This window comes from Gavialis gangeticus, unplaced genomic scaffold, assembly GCF_001723915.1.
Source record: "Gavialis gangeticus isolate Ggan-Ray unplaced genomic scaffold, GavGan_comp1, whole genome shotgun sequence".
Lineage (NCBI taxonomy): Eukaryota > Metazoa > Chordata > Crocodylia > Gavialidae > Gavialis > Gavialis gangeticus.
Window position 1 is genome coordinate 28,459,307 of NW_017729031.1, and position 4,600 is coordinate 28,463,906.

A 4,600-nucleotide genomic window follows, 5' to 3' on the forward strand; every position below is an offset into this window, starting at 1 on the left:
GCTGCTCGTGATACATCCGTGGATGCATGACAAGGTGCAGTTAGCCTTCCTTACTGTGTCCCCACATTGGCGGCCCATGTTCATTTTGGCATCAATGATGACTCCAAGATCCTTTTCTGTCTCTGCACTGACGAGAAGGGAGTTCCCCAGCCTGTAGGTTTGCTGCTGGTTCTTCCTCCCCACGTGCAGCACCTTGCACTTGTCAGTGTTGAATCCCATCCTGTTCTCATCCACCCACCCCTGTAACTTGTCTAAATCTAGTTGCAGCCTGTCCCTCTCCTCCAGCGGGCCCACTTCTCCCCACATCTCTCACCCAAACCTGTTCAGGGTTGCTTATCCCTGAACAAAATGGGCTTTAACTGTCCTAGCTTAACTTTTGCTTAACACAGAGGGTAGGACGGGGCACAGAGTAAATGAGCAGCTGAAGCTTGCCCCATAAGTTTCCTCAAGCCAAGAATTATTAGACCAGAAGTCTCCTACAATAATAGGTAATTGCTACAGCAACTTTTTAGCTACAATAGCTTGAGATCTGGCAGCAACTAAAAGTTAAATGTGAAGAACAGACTAATTGAAGGCTGTAGATGTTGATCTCAGGATTTTTGCTAAGTTAGTTTTTCCAGCTACAACCAGTGTCTCTATTGCTACAATTTGAACTGAGCAGTGTTTGACTTAAGTGTTAGAACGCCTGCCTTTTCTTGTCATTGCATGCTTCCTGAGTATCTCTTCCTTCTATAAGAATCCTTCCAGGGATAAAATAGAGGCCTATACTAGTGTTTCTCTAATTGGAAAGGTACTCACGCACTTCAAATCATTGCACTATGATAGGCCATATTGCATAGTTGCAATCTTCTGTAGAAAGGATTTCTAATTAGTGACCTTGCTGTGTGGGGGGAGGCTGCATGCCACCAGCACAGCCCAGGGGGAGGAGAGGAGGCGTATGCTGCTGGCACTGCCTACCTGACAGGGAGGTTGAAGGGGACTGTCCCCACAGTGTGGCATGTAGCCCCACCCCATGTTGCGCTGAAGTTGGACAGCCCAGTTTTAAAATAATTTTAAGTTGACTTCAAGCACTAGCCTTTCCTGACACAGCAGTTCAAATGTCTTGGATGCTCATTGACACTGAAAAAATTTCAGTGGGGAAGAGATTAAAATCCCAGCGCTTGCTCTCAAGAGTTGTCCCTCAGCAGCATCTAGCCTCCCCTTTTAGGGACCTTTTATAATCTTTCAGCAGTCAGATGAACACTAAGTAAGTGAGGGTACCTGCTGGCAGTATACAATACTGGGGTTGCTGAAAGATCAAATGATTAAGTGAAGTTTTCATTCAAAATGACTATGAGGGCATTTTGTATTGCAAGATAAGAGCACTATATAGATACTATTATAGAAGCTGCTTTATCATATGGGAATGCTGCATCCTTCAGGTGTAACTAATTCTACCTAAACATTTAAACCTGGGAGTCTGAGCCACTTGGTAAGCAGAGGTGATAAGCTACATTAATCTAAAGATGGGCAGAAAGGGGAGAGGGGAAGTTTAGGCTAAGAACAGACATTGCACTTCAGCTGGTTTTGGTTGGGACAAAAATCAAACCTGCAGCCCTTTATGCACACAGCTTGTCCCTAGAATGAATAAAAGTTAAATAGGCTGTAAATGTCTAGGGGAGGAAAAGTGCTAGTACATTTTCAGTCTCACATTTCATGGGACCTTAAAGTGGGATAATAGCCTTGTTCTCTGTAGCTTTTTTACCCTGGGATCCTATCTCCCCCAAAAAATCAGATGCGTGTTTTTAGCCTTAGAGACTTACAGAGGCATGAACTTTCATAGGCAACAACCTAGCATCTCATGAAGCAGATTGTTACCTGTGAAAGCTCATGCCTCTCTGGACTCATTAAGCTTGGAAATGTTGCCTGCTCTGCTCTTCTTTCTGCCTTGTAAGCAGGTGGCAGTTAACAAAAATGTAAGGATTAATGGATTGATTTTTCTCCTGGTAACCAAATATTTATAGTACTTTGTTAACCCATTTTTTCAATATATATTTAAACACACTGCAAAACATACATTGCATTCACTCAGACTATGGTGTTTCTCAATTATGGCAGCAGGAGGTAACATGACTTCACCCCCAGCTCTTGCATAATTTTTAATGATCCTGGCCCAGTGTTGCTTTTCATTTAAAATGACACGGCTGCTGCAGGTTCAGCTTTTCAACAGGAACATGGTGGGGGGGGAATGTTTTTTGAGGTCAAAATCTTTGCCAGTTCTTTTGCTTTGTCAATCAATCTCAGTCTTTGTCTCTTCTCCCTTATCCCCCTGCATTGTAGTGACTTAGTGCATAATAACAAGTGTTAAGTAATATTTCCTGGGTGCAGAGAAGGGTGGGTGCAGCCTTTCACTTAACACATGAGCTGTTTTAACTCCCTGACAGTCTTGCATTCCTTAGCTGGCCCAAAATCTCCACAGCTGTATTTATAAAGCCAGTTACCCTTAGGGGTGTCTTTTAACTGCTGCAGTGAAATGTAACTAATGCTGGTAAATACCTCCACTCTGTTTTTATTTGCTAGAAGTGTTCATAGGATTAGTCCACAGCAGTTTGTTAATGTGCCCTTTGTCAGGCAGAGAGCAGCCGTCTTTATTGCATGTTCAGTTTCCAGAACTCCCCAGCAGCAGACTATCAGGATCAGCTCATGGATAAAATCCTGGCCTGTATCCTATTCCCAGGATCGCATCAAACTTCTGTGCGACCGGAAGCAGGGACGAAAAGCAGGCTTGTAAAGTTTTCTATACTCCTCCCTCTTTTCCAGCCTATTTCAAGGGGCTGGATGAAGAACCATCTCTTTCTGTGCGTCCATACAATACCTAGCGTGAGGAGGCCTTCATCTCGGTTGGGGCCTTTTGACCCCGTTTGTTATCTACAAGCGATAAAGTTGTTTGTCAGTGTCTGGGACTGATGCTGCTTTCTGGATCGAGCAAGACTTCTGCACTAATTGTAGCGTTTCCCGAATCAAGTTTATCGTACTGTATTTGGATTCACGTAGTCTTTGTCATTCCATGAAGTTTGTCTCGTATTCCTACCATTAGAAAGTTCCTGCGCAGCTAAGTCTTTGCTCAGAAAGCAGCGGAAGATCTCAGCAGTTGCGCCCATCTTTCCCAAAAAACAACCCTACCTAAATCACGGCAGAAGTTTGTGGCGCAGCAACATGTTTAATCTCAGTCTTTTTGCCGCACCACCACCACCACTGTGGACAAGAGGTAATTAATTAATGCCATGGCTTCTGCCTCTGCAGCACCAGAGGGGCACGGCAAAAAGAGCAAGATTAACAGCACCACTGTGCTGCGAACTTCCACCGCAATTTAGGTAGGTCCCAAAGAGCAATGTGACTCTTACAGGAGCTCCTGTGGCTTGGCTGGTTTCCTGCATCCAAAGTGGGCATGAGTTTTCTGCCATTTAACACCCTCAGAAATATTTTAGATGACTTGCAAACTTCTGAGCCCATTAGCTGGTGTTGTCAAGTGTCAAACACTAGAATTCCTGCTCCATGGACGGTTTTGGCATCTTTTAGCATGCAAACTGTCAGAATTGCCTCAAAATGAAGTTTTTCAAAAATACTGTTTCAGGACAAATAAAGTTTTCAGTCGGTAACATTGACCCAGCTCCCAAGGTTTTAGGGTGGGTTGTTTCATGTCACAGTATGAAGCACAATCTGATAGAACATATTGCAATGAAAAGTTATTTCACAGTGAAAAATTGCAACATTCTGTTCTAAGAAGATCAACAAAAAAATGCTTTACTTCATTTTTTTTCCCCCCAAAAAACAACGTTTGCCAAAATAACCCATTGCCACAGGACGTTTCAGTTAGAACAAAATGCCATTTTCCAATGGGAAAATGCTCTGTTTGGAACCTTTCAACCATGTTGTAGGTGTGCGATGTTCCTTAGTAGCTTAATATGCTAGCTGTTGGTGCCTTTGAAAGTGTGCTAGCAGTTTCATCCACCACAGAAAAACCCTGCTGTTTCTTAGGCAGAAGAGAGAAGCGTGGTATTCTGGAAATCTTTTGGTAAAGGGCATTTGTAATGCTCTGTCAGCAGTTCCCGTAATAATGCGAACTGGGTTGCAGAGTGCCACTGTACTGCAGGGGTGGGCAATTATTTCTGGCAGAGGGCCGCTTACTGAGTTTTGGCAAGCCATCAAGGGCCACATGACAGGCAGCCAGGAGCAGATAAATATTAATTTTCTGAACTTTTTAGGGGCCGGATGGCTTGGCGAGCCGCATCTGGCCCACAGGCCACATTTTGCCCACCCCTGCACTATGGCCATAGGAAAGCAGTTTGGTAAAGGTCACCCTCATGCTTTTGCATGGTGTTGGAGGGCAAGGAAGAAAGTACCTTTTAAGCTGTGTAGTTGAGATCAATGATTCTTAAGGTTGTTGGTACCAGCTATTTCCCTGCAGATCTTACAGTTAAGATCTGCTTTTAACCATGTGGCTGGTTAAGTAATGTGTTTCAGCTCCATACACTGGCTGATTAGCACATGGGGCTAAATTCAGGGGTGAACTAAAGTGAATGTAACTTGGACCTTCATCCCATCCTCAGTTCACTCATCA